At 32.6% G+C, this 19,300-nt stretch overlaps 1 pseudogene; it reads left to right on the forward strand.

Moving 5' to 3' along the window:
• Positions 1 to 914: 914 nt before the first annotated feature.
• On the forward strand, positions 915 to 17,932 carry LOC120151501 (annotated as a pseudogene).
• The last annotated feature ends 1,368 nt before the right edge of the window (positions 17,933 to 19,300 follow it).

Below are 19,300 nucleotides of genomic sequence, written 5' to 3' on the forward strand. Positions count from 1 at the left end.
TAAACCAATGCAAAACTTGGAGTAGAAACTATTAAATGGATAATATTTATCAAATCAATTTTAACATTAAAGATGTAGAGCTAAGAGTTCTGATGTTCTATAAATTCGCAACAAGGGCTAAAATGTTCAAATTTCTATCGCAAATTCGAAAAAGAAAAGGAAAAGGATGAGGCGTTAAGCTAAGGTTTGGACGAGTAAGATACCTCAACTAAATCTGTATATCATAATAAAGAAGAATTCTCGAGCAATTTGAACAACAAAAAATCAGAGGAAATGGAGAAAAAAAGAATAAAAACTTAAAAATGCACAAGGAAATTAGCGCAATGATAAAAAAGAATTAAAAGTTAGGGCAAAGTTAGGGCAAGTAAGTGAAAAAAAGAACCTGCAATCGGATGTTACGGAAGCGCTCTTGAGCGTCGCTGATGGAGAAAGCACGGTGTGGCTTAGAGCAGATTTCTCTTCGTTGAAGTTTCTTGACACTGTTAACGAACGCATCGGCTCTCCATTGAGAGAGAGCACGAAGGCAAAAACAACATCGCTTGGGAGAAGAAGATATGGCAAACGGGAAAAGAAGGGTATTTTAGCCCTTAGGAGACGGGAATAAAAGAATACCTAAAGGCTGTGGGGGAATAACATTCCCAATAATATTTACTGTTGGGAAAGAAATATTACCCTCACTTTGGAAAGAATACCCAACCAAACATGAGTATTCTTAATAAGGAAAAAAATATTCCTACTAGGAATCTTAAAATCCTCCATTCAAACGCCTCCTTAAGCAATTATGGCACTAAAAAAGTAGTTATTTTCAATGATTGACATTAATAAATGGATGTCGTTTTAACGTGATGGACGCCATTTCTAAACTTATAAAGCCAAACTTTGTCATCTTTCTGTTTTGTGTCTCTAATTTCCAAAGGGCGGCTCTTAAAACTTAAAGAGAGAATGGTATGATGGTAGACACACAGGAGAAGAAGAGAATGGAAGAGAGTTTAATACCCAAATTAGAGAAGGAGGAGAAGAACAACCCCTTCTTAACATGGGCTGCTTTCGCGGGAGAAATAAAAAGGGTGGGTTACCTTGCGGGCCCTATGGTGGCGGTGACCATATCGCAGTACCTCTTGCCAGTTATATCGACGATGATGGTGGGTCATCTCGGTGAGCTGGCTCTCTCTAGCTCTTCCATTGCCATCTCTCTTGCCGGGGTCACCGGCTTCAGTTTTCTTGTAAGTCAATTTGCATTTTTCTTCTACCTGTTCAACTTGTCATACCGATGGTGATGTTTAAACTTAACACGTCCTCAATCTCCAGCTCTCTTTGTTTGTATTTTCCTTGTCTTTTTCGAGGCAATTAGGTTTCCTTATTTAACATGATTGTATGGAATTAAAAGTTCGATTCTGACTCCAGCTCCACCAAACCATACCCATATAGAGTTAATGAGTTTACTCGTGGAAATTGGTGTCCCCTTTTCATATTGTCCATCTGTGGTTGGATCTCTTGACTTCCAACCACATGCATTCCCTCCATCTTTTATATATAAGTATTTTTTTAGGGTAAACTACTCCAATGGTCACTAATGTTTAGGTAAATTTTTGTTTTCACCACTGATGTTTTAAAATTCATAAATCAATCACTAACATTATCATTTGTTACAAATTGGTCACTCGCCGTTAACAGACGTGAGGGAAAACACACGTGGACCTTTAACAGTCATTAACAAGCTTACATGGATGGTATAATTACACAAATAGTCCATGTTATTTATATATTATTTCAATTTGATCCTAGTTTTAATAAATTAAAATAAATTTTCTTACGAATCAGGAGGTGTCATGTGTCATTGGTTACACACCTGTGATGACACATTTCATCATTTGATTGGAAAACTAAATTTATTTTAATTTATTTTTAATTTCATATATTTATTTCTACCAATCAGAGAGTGACATGTGTCACCCTCTGGTGAAATAATGCAAGTGAGGGGATTCAAACATAGGACCCTTGAGTGAAATAAAGCAAGCCAAACCATTGAACAAAGGCAACCATGTAACATCCCAAAATTTGAGCTAGTGACTAAAATGTAAATTTTAGAAACTTTCTGCTCAAATTTGAATAAGTTAAAAGTTCAGGGACTAAGTGAAATATTCTGGTATTGGATAAAATGGTAATTATGGAAGGATTAAAAGCGTATTATGGTAATTTGAGCTTAAAGGATATTTTTATCTCCTTATTTAGGGAGATAACACGTGGGAAGAGAGCTATCTAGAAGCTTTCTTTTTCTTCCCGTTTGCTCCAGCTCCCAAAGGTGAGTTTCTTGGTTGTTAATTATTTGTTGAAATTAAAGTTGATTTATGGTTATTAGATGATAATTAAGCTTAAGGAAAGATTAATTTATACAAAAAAACAAAGGATGATGGAGTTAGGAGAGATTAAAGATTAGGAGCTCTTGAATGGGAACTTGGAATAGAGTTCATAATTAGAATTGGAAGTTAAATTTGACTTGTCATCAATCTAATTAAGAGATATGAAGTGATAGAATTAGATTTAGAATAAGTGGAAAAACTGATATAATTCTTGAAATCCATGTAGAGGATAGGATTTTGAGATTTAAGACGTGATAAATGAGTACAAATGGGCTTAAGTATGTGTATTAGAGTTTAGTATATGAAAAGGGATGTAACATGAGGTGTTGAAGTTGAAAAAAAGGAATTTTCGTACTTAAAATTGATTTTTGGGCTGGTGTGTATCGGTACACATTCAATAGGTACTAATACATCAAGAGTAAAATCTGGAAAACGTTCAAAGTGTACCGATACATTAAAGAGTGTATCGATACCCCATCGAACATGAAAACTTTCGAATGCAATTTGTGTATCGATACATAGGTAGTGTATCGATACACACGTTAAAGAATATACCGATAAACTATAGAGTGTACTGATACTCACCTTAAGTAAGAATTGAAAGTAGCATTTCCTTTAGTTTAAGAAATGAAGAATTAGAATCATGATATTGGGAATTCTGATAGATATATAATACGTATGATTGTGTAGATAACGATCGAGAGCAATGTCTGGACAAGTCGATAAGCAACGGTCATCGATAAAGAGATAAGAGATTGTAATTGACTAGTGAGGCTAGGTGAGTGCATATTCAATAGTATACGATGTTTGATGGAAACAAACTTGCGACAAGTCTATTTCCTATAGTGCTACGCATGAAATTATGAACATGAACATGTGTTTAATATGAGTGTATGTATACTTGATTATATGAATTGATCTGTTCTTGTATGTGCTATATGATTTATGTAAAAATACTATTAAGTGATAATAATAGAATATAAAATAAGTTAAGAAATTATATGAGTATAAAAGATAAGTTATGTGATAAGATCTATGGGATATATGGAAATGAAATATAAGACTACGCGAATACATGATATGAGATAAATTAGGTAATAATATGAGAATATGATAAAAATGAGTTTATGAGAAATGACATGAGCCAAGTAAACAAATGTAAAGGTTATATAAACAATAGAAATGTGAGTTGGGCAAGTACATAGTGGTATGATCATTTATGTGAAATAGTAAAATAGAATTATATTATTAAATGAGAAATGGAATAAACTAAATAATATTGACTTATAGGATGATATGAGAATAGTATATCAACTAGGAGACTTGAACATAAAGTAATGATATGAACATATAAGATAAGCAGGATGGAAAGATTCATATGCTTAAATAAAATTATGACACATGGGTTGTATGATAGAGATCTATAGAGCCATATGAAAAGATTATAGGAGTTATATGAAATTGAATTAAGTAAATAGATTAATTTGTATATAAAAGAAATAATCAAAGTAATATATATATATATATATATATATATAAGTATGAAATATGTTACATGATTTAGGTAAATATAAGAGAATGAAGCATAATTTATATGATATGTTATAAGTTATTATTTATATATATGAAATATGTTATGAAGCAATGGGACTATTAATATGAAATGACTTGTAAAGTTAATATAAGTTATGTGAATGATATGATAAGAAGCTATGTGATAAGAAGATATGGGTTTATGTGATGTATGGAAATATATATGTGAACAAGAGATGGCAATTATATACATGTCATATGAACACAAGAGAAGTGTGATAAGATAAGTGACAAATGATTATGAAATCATATGAAAAGTGAAATGTACATGTGAATATGTGAAATAATATGAAAGAGAATGCCCATGTAAGTGTCAAGAGAGCTAGAGGTATAGTTGGCATGCCAAGAGTCGAGGGTTACCTATGTCTTTCGAGATACATTGATAGTTTACCTATGTCCTTAGGGACATATGGACAGTTACCTATGTTCTTCGGAACATATGGATAGTGGTCATTCGGGACATATGCATAGGTCCTTCGGGACATATTTCACATGCCTCTCAATGGGACTTATACGAGCTATGGTGACAGCATATATGCACAACCTCAATTTACTCGCATATCTTTAGTTCTCATAAGTATACATGGGCTAATGAAAGAGATAACATAAATATATCTTGTGTGATGCTATTTGTACTCTTGCAAAATGTGTTATATGCTATGCATAAATGATAAGTATAAGTGTATATGTTAAAAAATGACTAATGATAATAAGGTTATATATATGATATGATAATGATAAGTATAATATATGTGTATGTCTGCATCTTGTTATATGTTTTATTATGCCTCATTATATCATAGACTTACGTGTGAATGTTTCACACGTAGGTTCCGAAAAGCGAGAAGAGAATTGAAGATAAGAAAGACAAGTTAGCATCTTCCTTACAAATTTCAGATCAGAAAATTAAAGAGATGATTAAATGTATTTTGCTTATTGGAACATAGTTGGCATGTACTAATAGAATTGAGTTGAATATGCTCTGATATGTTTTTTAAACCAATTGATTTAATTAATGCAAAATATTCATTTTCTTGAAATGTGAGTTTAAATTTTATCCGTTTGTAAGGAAAAACACTTTGAAAAGTCAATGTGATACATCAGACTCGGATACGGGTTGGGGTGTTACATTTAATGGTATCAGAGTTAAGGTTTAGCCGATTCTAGGCTTAAACCAAAGGTAAAAGAGTTTTTAAAATGTGTACATGCCAACATAAAGTGAAACTTTCTTATCTGATAGTGTAAGGAGTGTATTGTCTTGCTAATAGAATTAGATTTATACGTTATAATAGAAGTATAATAATGAGAGTTTCGAAAGAAGTGAGAGGTGATAGACCTGATGGTGATAGCAGTTCACCTGCCCTGGCCAGGTAGGATGAAGAGCAGACACCTCATGAAGTGCCTCGTAAAATCAAATGTTGATTTCAGAAAATTGAAATCATATCAGAATAGTGATAGAAGATCTTCACTATTTTGAAACAGAAAAGTGATGTAGAGAATTTTTGTTATTTCGTGAATAAGATAGAATATCGTAAATAAGTGTTACCATAAGAAAGTTAAAAGATCAAAGGATGTGGTTAGAATTTGTATAAGAGTTCAAGATATATCAGTGGCAAGTTTATAAGATCAATGAAACCAAAGTTATGAATTTGCAACAAAGTGATAGTACGGTGTATAAGCAAGAGTGTGAATATAATAAGGGTTTGTATTTTAGATGGAAAGAGTTAGCATGGGCTAACAAGATTATTGGATAACAATGTATTAGAATTATAAGATTTTAAGATATTGTCAGGTTAAGATAACCAAATATGAAGTGGATCTAGACACAGTTGTATATTTGGATCATAGTAATGTGGTATAGTGAAGGAAGTGAGGATGTGTATGTTGAGTAAAGCTAAGGGTTGATAAGAAGAGTTTAAGAATTGATACATCAGTGATCAGTTTATAAGACAAAGAAAGTCAGAATATTAAGTTTGAATAACGGGAACTACATGGTGTATGAGAATAAATGTGTATTTGATAAGTTAAGTAAGCTATGGTTGGGATAATTTCGATTGGAAATGATGCATATGATTGGTTGATCAGTGCTTGTGTCTAGATTTAATAGTTGCTATTAACTAACGGTAATAGTAAAGGTGATATAGTTATAAGATTTGAAGGAAAGATAAAGTTAAGTTAATCAAGTATGATATGACTCTGAATGTGGTTGTGTATTCTGTTCATATAGATATGATGTAGGTAAGGAAATAAGTATTGGTACATTTTAAAAAATGGGCTCTAGAGAATGAAATACAAGTACGAAAAATGATAAAGAATGAAGTTTTGTATAAGTAAAGTGGGTTATCAAAGTTACGAGGATGCAATGAAGATTGGTACTCAGAGATGAGTATAGGTGATAGGACAAGAGTATGTGGACATTAAAGAAAAAATATACCCTATGCTATAAGGGAATCTTGATTTATATTATAAGGAATTGAAAAGGATGAAGTTTAAAGGAACAGAGATGATAAAAGTTATATTGAGGTATGAATTATAAGTGGATACAGAAATAAGAAAAGTAGGTAAGGTTGAATAAAGAGATTGTTTGAATCTGCAAAGTGTAAGTTTTAACCATCTATGATGAAGATTTAAAGTTATGTTTCTTGGTTAAGCATACATAATCAGTGAAATAAATAATAATTTATATGTATTAAAGAAGTTTATGAGGTGCTTAAGTAAAGATGAAATAAAAGTTTGGTTATTATTGCAAGACAATTAAAGATCGATAAGGAATTTTGATCGATTTATGATTTTGAGTAATAAGAATTGATGTTATTGCTTACCTGATAAGTGATAGTAGAGGAAGATATAAAAGAGAAAGGTAGTTGAAGAACTAAGGGAATGAAAAACAAGTTTCTAACGATGACAGGAAAGATTAAGTAAAGAAAACTACATGAGAACATAAGAAAATATGTTCTTATCAATGTGTGCAGTGAAAATTCGAGGATGAATTTTCTTAAAAGGATGGGAGATTTGTAACATCCCAAAATTTGAGCTCGTGACTAAAATGTAAATTTTGGAAACTTTGTGCTCAAATTCAAATAAGTTAAAAGATTAGGGACTAAGTGAAATATTATGGTATTGGATAAAATGGTAATTATGGAAGGATTAAAAGTGTATTATGGTAATTTGAGCTTAAAGGATATTTTTATCTCCTTATTTAGGGAGATAACACGTGGGAAGAGAGCTATCTAGAAGCTTTCTTTTTCTTCCCGTTTGCTCCAACTCCCAAATGTGAGTTTCTTGGTTGTTAATTATTTGTTGAAATTATAGTTGGTTTATGGTTATTAGATGATAATTAAGCTTAAGGAAAGCTTAATTTATACTAAAAACAAAGGATGATGGAGTTAGGAGAGATAAAAGATTAGGAGCTCTTGAATGGGAACTTGGAATAGAGTTCATAATTAGAATTGGAAGTTAAATTTGACTTGTCATCAATCTAATAAAGAGATATGAAGTGATAGAATTGGATTTAGAATAAGTGGAAAAAACTGGTATAATTCTTGAAATCCATGTAGAGGATAGGATTTTGAGATTTAAGACGTGATAAATTAGTATAAATGGGCTTAAGTATGTGTATTTGAGTTTAGTATATGAAAGGGGATAGAACATGAAGTGTTGAAGTTGTAAAGAAGGAATTTTCGTACTTAAAATTGATTTCTGGGTTGGTGTGTATCGGTACACATTCAATAGGTACCGATACATCAAGAATAAAATATGGAAAATGTTCAAAGTGTACCGATACATTAAGGAGTGTATCGATACCCCCTTGAACAGGAAAACTTTCGAATGTAATTTGTGCATCGATACATAGGTAGTGTATTGATACACACGTTAAGGAATGTACCGATACCTACCTTAAGTAAGAATTGAAAGTAACATTTCCTTTAGTTTAAGAAATGAAGAATTAGAATCATGATATTGGGAATGTTGATAGATATATAATATGTATGATTTTGTAGTTAACGATCGAGAGCAATGTCCGGACAAGTCGACAAGCAACGATCATCAATAAAGAGATAAGAGATTGGTATTGACTAGTGAGGCCAAGTGAGTGCATATTTAATAGTATACGATGTTTGATGGAAACAAGACTTGCAACAAGTCTATTTCCTATAGTGCTACGCATGAAATTATGAACATGAACATTTGTTTAATATGAGTGTATGTATGCTTGATTATATGAATTGATCTGTTCTTGTATGTGATATGTGATTCATGTAAAAATACTATTAAGTGATAATAGGAGAATATAAAATAAGTTAAGAAATTATATGAGTATAAAAGATAAGTTATGTGATAAGATCTATGAGATATATGGAAATAAAATATAAGACTACGCGAATACATGATATGAGATAAATTAGGTAATAATATGAGAATATGATAAAAATGAGTGTTGAAAACATTTTGATGTTTCGATATAACAAATTAAGTTAAATGAATTTTAAGATTTTACAATATATTTTCTAAGTATATTCGATGTAATTATTCGAATATCAAAATATTACTTCAAGTCTTTTAAAGTTCATTTTAATCCTTACTAAAGTGTAAAATTGTGTTTTATACTTAAACTATTTTAAAACAATTTTACAAAGTATTTCGAGCCTTAATCGAGCCAAAAATATTTTCTTTTTAAAGGGTTTCAAGAAAAATCAGATTGTCTAGGGGGTACAGATTCCCTCCCAGGGGGAACAGATTCCCCCCAGGGGGTATTGATTCCCCGGGAACAGATTCCTCCAGGGGTATCGATTCCCCGGGTACAGATTCCCCCTGTATGGTTTGGCTCCGAGAAATAACAGATTACTCGGAGAGAACCGATTCCCCCCTTGAGGGTACCAATTCTCTTATTGTTCATCAGCCCAACGGTCATAATATTTGAATATTATGAAGGGGTATTGATTCCCTATGAAGGGGTACCGATTCCCCCCATTTTGGGCAGCCTATTTTTGCAAAAAAATCATTCCTAAACGGCTCCAAAACATCCTCAACGGCTAGATATGACTTCAAACACATTCCAAGCTATAAATACAAGCTAAGGACACTTGAAGAAGTAATAGAACAACTATCCAAGCAATCAAACACAAGAGAAAAAATTTTCATTCTTATTTCATCTTTCTCTTGTATATATTTTGTTCTTGTGAGCTCAATCTTGTAAACACCTACCTTAGAGAGGTTTTCTTGTTTACATTTCTTATCCTTTTGTAAAGGGGAAAGGTTCTAGCTTAGCCCGTGTAAAAGCTAGGGAAAGGTTCTAGTTTAGCCCGGAAAAACTAGGGAGTTTGTAAGGTTACTCTTTATCCTCAAAAGAAAGAACAAATTAGTGAATTTGTTGGAAAATCCTTGGAGATGAGCTAAGGTAGTGGACGTAGACTTTGATTGAGAAAGTCGAACCACTATAAATTGCTGTGCAATTCTCTATTTTTCAATCTCCTTACTCCCTAAACACAAAACCGTTCCGACCCCTATTTGCAAACCGTTCCGGTTGTCGATTTGAGCTTCCGAAAATCCTAACAATTGGCATCAGAGCCTAACTCGTTAAGAAGGTTTAACCATCTTGAGACGATCCTAGAAGAAGCTCTACCAATTCCCGACGGAACCGACAAAGAAATGACTTTTTCCTCTGGTGCTTATTATCTTGAAGAATATCCTATTATGGATTCACAACCGGTCAACAAGCCACCCTTCTTCAATGGAGCAAATTATGCACATTGGAAGAATAAGATGATGTACTTCATTCAATCATACAATTTAGGAGTTTGGTACTCAATCATGGACGGTTACTCCTTTCCACCCGGCAAGTACAACGATTAGAGTAGAGAAGAGCAGAAAAATTTTTAGCTTAATTCTAAGGCTATACATATTCTATTTTGTGCTTTAGGCCCAAATGAATATGGAAGAGTCTCATCTTGTTCCAGTGCCAAAGAGATTTGGGATAAGCTCCAAGTCACTCATGAAGGAACCGACGAAGTGAGGGAATCAAAGAAAAGTCTTCTCAATCATAGCTACGAGAACTTCAAGATGAAACCCGATGAAGACATCAAAGCTATGATGGATAGATTCTCTATGATTGTCAACGGTCTCAATGGATATGGAGAAGTAATCCCAAATGAGAAGCTTGTGAGGAAGATGATTTACTCTCTTCCAAAGGAGTGGCAATCAAAGAAGACGGCCATTATCGAAGCAAGAAACCTAAAGTCTCTCACTCTCGACGAGCTAATTGGTTCCCTTCTCACTCATGAGATGATGGTGAAGGAAGATGAAGAAAGGGAAGAGAAGAAAAATAAGAAGAAGAAGAAGAAGAAGAAGAATGAGGATGTAGGCATCAATGAAAGCTATCAAGATTCAAGTGATGAGGTGGGTGAAGACGATGATGAACAAAAAGAAGAGATGGTCAAGCTCTTGAAGGAACTCAAGAGATTCATGATTTCCAAGGAAGTGAAACATGAATCAACCAAGAAGAAGAGTCCCCTGGTATGTTTCGATTGTCAAAGAAAGGGGCATGTCATGTATGAATGTCCTCTTCTAAAGAAAAAGGGGAAGAAGGCATTTGTTGCATCTTGGAGTGATGAAGATGATTCCAATGATGAAGATGAAGTAGTCAACCTATGCCTCATGACCACTCAAGAAGAATTCGAGGTATCTTCTTACCCAAATGAATTTAATTCATTTACTTTTGATGAGTTATAAGATGCTTATAATAGGTTGTATTTGGGATTTAAGACCATGAATTCCAAATATACGAAATTAATTTCAAAACTCAAAATTGAAAATAAATCGATTTTGAAAGCTAGAGTTGATTTTGAAAATCAAAATGAAATTTTGAAAAATGATTTAGAACTTTCAAAAATCAAAATAAATGATTTAGAAAAGGAAAATTTTGAGTTAGAAGTTAAGCTTGAAAGCTTAACAAAATAAAAAAATTAATTTCTAAAAACAATCTATTATGTTTAAAAATGGAAAAATGCTCAAATTGCCATTATCATGGTCATATGGAACATACTTGTCCTTTCAAGAAAGGAAAACATTTTAAAATTAGGCAAGTATGGGTTCCAAAAGGAACAAGGGGCATTGTAACTAACGTTCAAGGATCCAAAGCAATTTGGATACCAAAATCTACTTAAATGTCTCTTGTAGGTGTGTGGAAGCAATTGTGATGAAAATGATGATATTCAAGATGCTCTAGCCACACATGAAAAAGGAATGGGTAACCTCTAAGCTTAATACTTTTAATTTTGGATTATTTGGTTGCTCATTTGATTTTAAGCATGCATGAGTTTTGGTTTTAAATGATTATGCATCATTGTTTTAATCTCATGTATGTTGAAAAGATGATTATGATGAACATTTTAAAATTGTAATAATTTTTCAGAATTTTTAGTTCATCATAATTAAATTTTGGTCAAAATTTGTTTTAATGCAAATGATATCTCTCTAACAATTGATATCAACTTTTCAAATACTTTGATTTTATAAATCTTTAAAAAAAATTGACCTAAATTTAAATGTTTATGCATGTGGTTTAAATAAAAATGATATCCCTCTAATAATTGACATCAAAAATTTTCAAATGCATAACATTTTTAGAAAACTTTATGCATATGATCTTAAATTCAACAATTGGTATTGCATAAAGTATTTTAGTCTTGGATATATTGAATTTCATATGCTACTAACATGTTTGTTATTCTTTGTTGAAATTCAATTTTGTTTAAGTGTCAAGATCCTAAAAGAAAAATTTTATTTGGAATGCATTTATTGAGGGGGAGATTTGATTTTTTTTCAAATGATTTTTAAAATGTCAAATTTACTACTTACTCTCCAAAGTTATTTTGAACTTCAAATATTAGAGTCTTTTTTATTTAACAAAAAGGGGCAAAAGTGTGAAGGTGTTAAAGTGGAGAAGTGTTAAAGTAAGGGGGAGTAATTTCAAACTTGATTTCAAAATCTTAAAATTACTCAAATGTTTTGTTATATCAAAAAGGGGGAGATTGTTGAAAACATTTTGATGTTTCGATATAACAAATTAAGTTAAATGAATTTTAAGATTTTACAAAAGATTTCTAAGTATATTCGATGTAATTATTCGAATATCAAAATATTACTCCAAGTCTTTCAAAGTTCATTTTCATCCTTACTAAAGTGTAAAATTGTGTTTTATACTTAAACTATTTTAAAACAATTTTACAAAGTATTTCGAGCCTTAATCGAGCCAAAAATATTTTCTTTTTAAAGGGTTTCAAGAAAAATCAGATTGTCCAGGGGTACAGATTCCCCCAAGGGGGAACAGATTCCCCCCAGGGGTATCGATTCCCCGGGTACAGATTCCCCCTGCATGGTTTGGCTCCGATAAATAATAGATTACTCGGAGGGAACCGATTCCCCCCCTTGAGGGTACCGATTCCCTCACTGTTCATCAGCCCAACGGTCATAATATTTGAATATTATGAAGGGGTATCGATTCCCTATGAAGGGGTACCGATTCCCCCCATTCTGGGCAGCCTATTTTTGCAGAAAAATCATTCTCAAACGGATCCAAAACATCCCCAATGGCTAGATATGACTTTAAACACATTCCAAGCTAAAAATACAAGCTAAGGACACTTGAAGAAGTAATAGAACAACTATCCAAGCAATCAAACACAAGAGAAGAATTTTTCATTCTTATTTCATCTTTCTCTTGTATATATTTTGTTCTTGTGAGCTCAATCTTGTAAACACCTACCTTATAGAGGTTTTCTTGTTTACATTTCTTATCCTTTTGTAAAGGGGAAAGGTTCTAGCTTAGCCCGTGTAAAAGCTAGGGAAAGGTTCTAGTTTAGCCCAGAAAAACTAGGGAGTTTGTAAGGTTACTCTTTATCCTCAAAAGAAAGAACAAATTAGTGAATTTGTTGGAAAATCCTTGGTGAGGAGCTAAGGTAGTGGACGTAGACTTTGATTGAGAAAAGTCGAACCACTATAAATCGTTTTGCAATTCTCTATTTTTCAATCTCCTTTCTCCCTAAACACAAAACCGTTCCGACCCCTCTTTGCAAACCGTTCAGGTTGTCGATTCGAGCTTCCGAAAATCCTAACAATGAGTTTATGAGAAATGATATGAGCCAAGTAAACAAATGTAAAGGTTGTATAAACAATAGGAATGTGAGTTGGGCAAGTACATAGTCGTATGATCATTTAGGTGAAATAGTAAAATAGAATTATATTATTAAATGAGAAGTGTAATAAACTAAATAATATTGACTTATAGGATGATATGAGAATAGTATATCAACTAGGTGACTTGAACATAAGTAATGATATGAACATATAAGATAAGCTGGATAGAAAGATTCATATGCTTAAATAAAATTATGACACATGGGTTGTATGATAGAGATCTATGGAGCCATATGAAAAGATTATAGGAGTTATATGAAATTGAATTAAGTAAATAGATTAATTTGTATATAAAAGAAATAATCAAAGTAATATATATATATATATATATATATAAGTATGAAATATGTTACATGATTTAGGCAAATATAAGAGAATGAAGCATAAGCTATATGATATGTTATAAGTTATTATTTACATATATGAAATATGTTATTAAGCAATGGAATTATTAATATGAAATGACTTGGAAAGTTAATATAAGTTATGTTAATGATATGATAAGAAGCTATGTGATAAGAAGATATGAGTTTATGTGATGTATGGGAAACATATGTGAACAAGAGATGGCAATGATATACATGTCATATGAACACAAGAGAAGTGTGATAAGCTAAGTGACAAATGATTATGAAATCATATGAAAAGTGAAATGTAGATGTGAATATGTGAAATGATATGAAAGAGAATGCCCATGTAAGTGTCAGGAGTGCTAATGGTATAGTTGACATGCCAAGAGTCGAGGGTTACCTATGTCTTTCGAGACATATGAATAGTTTACCTATGTCCTTAGGGACATATGGACAGTTACCTATGTTCTTCGGAACATATGGATAGTGGTCCTTCGGGCCATATGCATAGGTCCTTCGGGACATATTTCACATGCCACTTAGTGGGACTTATACGAGCTATGGTGACATCATATGTGCACAACCTCAATGTACTCGCATATCTTTAGTTCTCACGAGTATACATGGGTTAATGAAAGAGATAACATAAATATATCTTGTGTGATGCTATTTGTGCTCTTGCAAAATGTGTTATATGTTATGCATAAATGATAAGTATAAGTCTATATGTTAAAAAAGGACTAATGATAATAAGGTTATATATATGATATGATAAGTATAATATATCTGTATGTGTGCATCATGTTATATGTTTTATTATGCCTCACTAAGTCATAGACTTAGCGTGTGAATGTTTCACACGTAGGTTCCGGAAAACGAGAAGAGAATTGAAGAGAAGCAAGACAGGTTAGCATCTCCCTTACAAATTTCAGATCAGAAAATTAAAGAGATGATTAAATGTATTTTGTTTATTGGAACATAGTTGGCATGTACTAATAGAATTGAGTTAAATATGCTCTGATATGTTTTGAAAACCAATTGATTTAATTAATGCAAAATATTCATTTTCTTGAAATGTGAGTTTAAATTTTATCCGTTTGTAAGGAAAAACACTTTGAAAAGTCAATGTGACACCTCGGACTCGGATACGGGTTGGGGGTGTTACAAACCACTTGATATATTTTAGACAACAAATGGTATATTTTATATTTAGTATGTAAATGCTTTACTCAAAATTAATAATATTTTATATCTTAAATTTTATAATTTTCTCTTTATTTTTGTTTTAACTTTTAATTATTTTTATTTTTGTCTTAATTTATTAATATATTTTATTTTTATTTTAATGTAAAAAATATATTTTATCTTTATAATCACTTAAAAATATTTTTAAATATCTTAACTTGAAATATTTAAATATTTTATTATTAATTTAATATAAAACATATATTTTACTCTTATTTTAAATTAAAAATGTATAATATTTATTTTATATTTACTTAAAAATATTTTATTCTTATTTTAAATTAAAAAAAATTTTAAATTAATAATAAAATATTTAATATATTTCAAGTTAAGAAATTTAAAAAAATTATATTTTTAAGTGATGATAAAGATATATATATATATATATATATATATATACATTAAAATAAAAAATATTTAATAAATTAAGACAAAAATAAAAATATTTAATAAGTTAAAATAAAAATAAAGATTATTTTAAAATTTAAGATAATTTGTTGTCCAAAATATATCAAGTGGTTGTCTTGGCACAATGGTTTGGCTTGTGTTATCGCTCAAGGGTCTTATGTTCAAATCTTCCACTTGCTTCTTTGTTGCTTTATTTTCTTCCAATTATAGAGGGTAACACGTGTCACCCTATGATTGGTAGAAATAAATCTATTAAATTAAAAATAAATTTAATCTTCCAATCAAATGATGATATGTCTCATCACAGGTGTGTAACCAATGACACATGGCACCTCCTGATTCGTAAATAAATTTATTTTAATTTATTAAAAATATGATCAAATTGAAAGAATATATAAATAACATGGACTATTTGAGTAATTATACCATTCAGGTAAGCTTGTTAACCGCTGTTAACAGTCCACGTGCGTTTTCCGTCACGTCTGTTAACGGCGAGTGATCAATTTGTAACAAACGATAACGTTAGTGACCAATTTGTGACTTTTGAAGTATCAGTGGTGAAAACAAAAACTTAACTAAAAATTAGTGACCATTGGAGTAGTTTATCCTTTTTTAATGTTTTGGACCTTTTGGGCTTATGTTGACTTGAGAAATCTTTATTTTTCAGTTAATCCATTGGGCAGCAAGTATGTGTGTTGACAGAAAATCATTTATGCCTTTTGACTTGTAGTTATTCAATCAGTATCACTTTAGCAAATTAAAGAAAGAAATACAATAGTTGAATGATTGGTTTGCTGCTAAGTCTAGATCAGAATTTTGGATTACTGGAATTGTCAGTTGTCCCCACTATTATTATCTGAACTTAAAGAATATCAATCAACTAAATTTTGTAATTTGTATTGTGATTATCAGCTAGGGATGGCTTGTGCATTGGAAACACTGTGTGGACAAGCTTACAGAGCTCAACAGTACCGAAAAGTGGGAATCCATACCTACACTGCTATATTCTGTTTGATCTTAGTTTGCTTCCCTCTGTCGCTCCTGTGGCTATACATGGGAAGGTTACTTGTGTTCATTGGTCAAGATCCCTTAATTTCACACGAAGCCGGTAAATTTATCCGGTGGCTTATCCCGTCGCTATTTGCCTATGCCACTTCTCAACCACTTGTTCGCTACTTTCAAACACAAAGTTTAGTTTGATCATTCCCATGCTCATATGCTCTTGTGCCAGTCTTCTAGTACATATACCTCTATGTTGGGCTCTTGTGTTCAAGTTTGAATTAGAAAATATAGGAGGAGCATTAGCGATTAGTATCTCAAACTGGTTAAATGCGATTTTCCTTGCACTTTATATGTGGTACTCTCCCGCCTGTGCAAAAACTCGTGTCCCCGTTGCAACAGAGTTATTCCAAGGAATTGGAGAGTTTTTCCGTTTTGCTATCCCTTCTGCTGTTATGATTTGGTACATTATATCTTCTCCTCACCTGAATATATATGCCTAAGCTGTTGAAGATCCGTAATGTCTTCTTTATTCAAACAATTGCAGTCTTGAATGGTGGTCATTTGAGGTACTTATTCTTCTGTCTGGGCTTTTACCACATCCAGAGCTGGAAACATCTGTCTTATCTGTGTGGTATGTTCATTTGCTATCATTTTGAATTGATGCATCTGGTATCCTCCAAAGCTTAATGGTATGATTTTTCAGTTGCATCAAATTGTAATTATTATATTAATAAGTTTTTCTACTTTCCCAAGCAGTCTCAACACCATATCAACACTTTATGCCATACCATACGGACTTGGTGCTGCAGCAAGGTATGCCCTGATATGCATGCACATACTACTTATTTTGTATTTCTTTTTTGATCAAAATTGAAACTTATTCAAACCAAGTTAATGTAACTAAGAATCATTTTCTATTTGTATAAATAGTACTAGAGTTTCGAATGAACTAGGGGCAGGGAACCCCCAAGCATCGCGTGTAGCGGTGTATGCTGCAATAGCTCTTGAAGCTTTAAACACCCTTATAGTTTCTGGAATCCTGTTTGCGAGCCGACACGTTTTCGGTTATGTTTATAGCAATGAGAAGGAAGTGGTGGATTCTGTGACAAGCATGGCCCCCTTGGATTGTATGTCTGTTATTCTTGACGGCTTACAGGGGGTTCTTCAAGGTTAAACTCGCTATCTTTTTGGTGAAAAACTAATATACTTCCGAGAGATGAATGTTACAGAGGCAGTCTTACAAATTGTTACATGCTTGGATCAGGTGTTGCAAGGGGAAGCGGATGGCAGCATATAGGAGCTTATGTCAACCTCGGAGCATTTTATCTTGTCGGGATCCCTGCCGCTGCCACCCTTGCCTTCTGGCTACAGTTGAAAGGTATTGGCCTGTGGGTCGGTATACAGTCCGGTTCATTAACCCAAAATATTCTGCTCGCCATCGTTACAAGTTGCGTAAATTGGGAAGAACAGGTAATACTGCAACTTAGCTTGATTGACATCTTCATTTGTGTAATGGAAATTGCACCTTTTTGTAGACTGTTAACACCGAACTGCATTGAAAGACTTCAATTTTGCTTACTTGCTTGGATTAGTCTTCAATAGAGTATGAAAGCTCATCATTTGTATTTTATTTTATTGCTTGGATTAGTCTTCATCATTTGTATTTTATTTTTTGGATTGTGCCAAAAAACTGCAGGCGAGTAAAGCAAGGGAAAGGCTATTCCATGGAACCTCATCAATAGAGTATGGAACCATGTAAGAAAGCAGAATCAATGAGATCGTTTTGAAACACATAAATTTTATTACCTCAAGATCTGTAATATTATTAGATACCATATATTATTAGATGAGTGGGAACATATACATTTGCACATCGTAGTAGGATTGAAACAACTGCCTAATCTGGTGAAAAAATTAAAGGACTTCTGTCAAAAGAATTAGAATTGAAGACATGCTATCATTATAATTGAAAAGAATATGCCAATTTAACTCCACTGCGGCGTTTTCCTTCCATGGCTTTCCGGGAAGAGGCGAAGGAGGCGGGGGATTATGTTGTCGATAATGCAAGTAGTGTCATCCTTTAACCTCGAGTCCTTAATGCTTCCTGAACAAAACGATATTAGAACAGGAAAAACAACTGGTCTAAAAGGAGTAACCGTGTGACAATAACTTGGATCACCTTAATAACTAGTCTAGCAGTAAGTTCGGCTGGTAACGGGCGGTAAGATTTTGCTGCGGTTTCGGACGATAAGGCATCCTATATGCCATCCGAAGCAATTATAAGCCTCCCACCAGCATTTGACAGCTTTAACAATCAATAAGAAAAATCAGAAACTTCGTTACAAACTTTAAATGTGTGCATGCATATGCGCTTCAATTTCGAATGAGAAAATGACTATAACATCAACAAGAACATTGCAAGAGTTCCAACAAGCTTCAACCTCCATAGGCTTAACCGGCAGCCACGACGGAAGGAACCTCTCTCTCCATTGGCTTCAACTGATAAAGGATCGGCTATCTTTTGATTCATGGGAGTGATTCCAGATCCAACAAGAGCAAGAAAGGTAAGAAATAGATAACCCCATTCACCTTTCTTATTCTTATTCTTCTTGTTCTTGTTGGGGGCTGGGATCACTCCCGTGAATCATAAGCTTGAATGCAATACGGTGATGGAGATGAGCAACAGCAATGGTATGTCAAGACCTTCTCATAACTCATGACTCTCTTTAACCATATCAGTTATCTTTTCCTCTCTCTTCATCGCTTTAACCTCCAACTAGTTCAAACACACAGCATTCTTTATATACTTGAAAATGCATAAACACAAAAGAATTGTGTATCATTTGTGGAAGCAAGGGAAAAGATTCAACATGTATATATAAAGAGTTTAAGTTCTTGGTTTCAAAATGTCCATAATTATGTGTTGAATTTTTTATTGACTTTTTAAAAATTTTATTTTTATTTATATTAAAGTGTTGACTGGTGCAGCTAAATATTAACTTTCTACACGTTTACTTGTGTCATTGAAATTGAAATAATAGTACTCTGGTCCATCCTTGGTTCAAGAATCACATATAAATAGAGTTATTCTCAAATCCAATTGCACGTTGGTCATTAATGCAGTTTGGAACCAAGACAACTATGCTT

The sequence above is a fragment of the Hibiscus syriacus genome, unplaced genomic scaffold (assembly GCF_006381635.1).
Source record: "Hibiscus syriacus cultivar Baekdansim isolate YM2019G1 unplaced genomic scaffold, ASM638163v2 tig00111059_pilon, whole genome shotgun sequence".
Taxonomy (NCBI): domain Eukaryota; kingdom Viridiplantae; phylum Streptophyta; class Magnoliopsida; order Malvales; family Malvaceae; genus Hibiscus; species Hibiscus syriacus.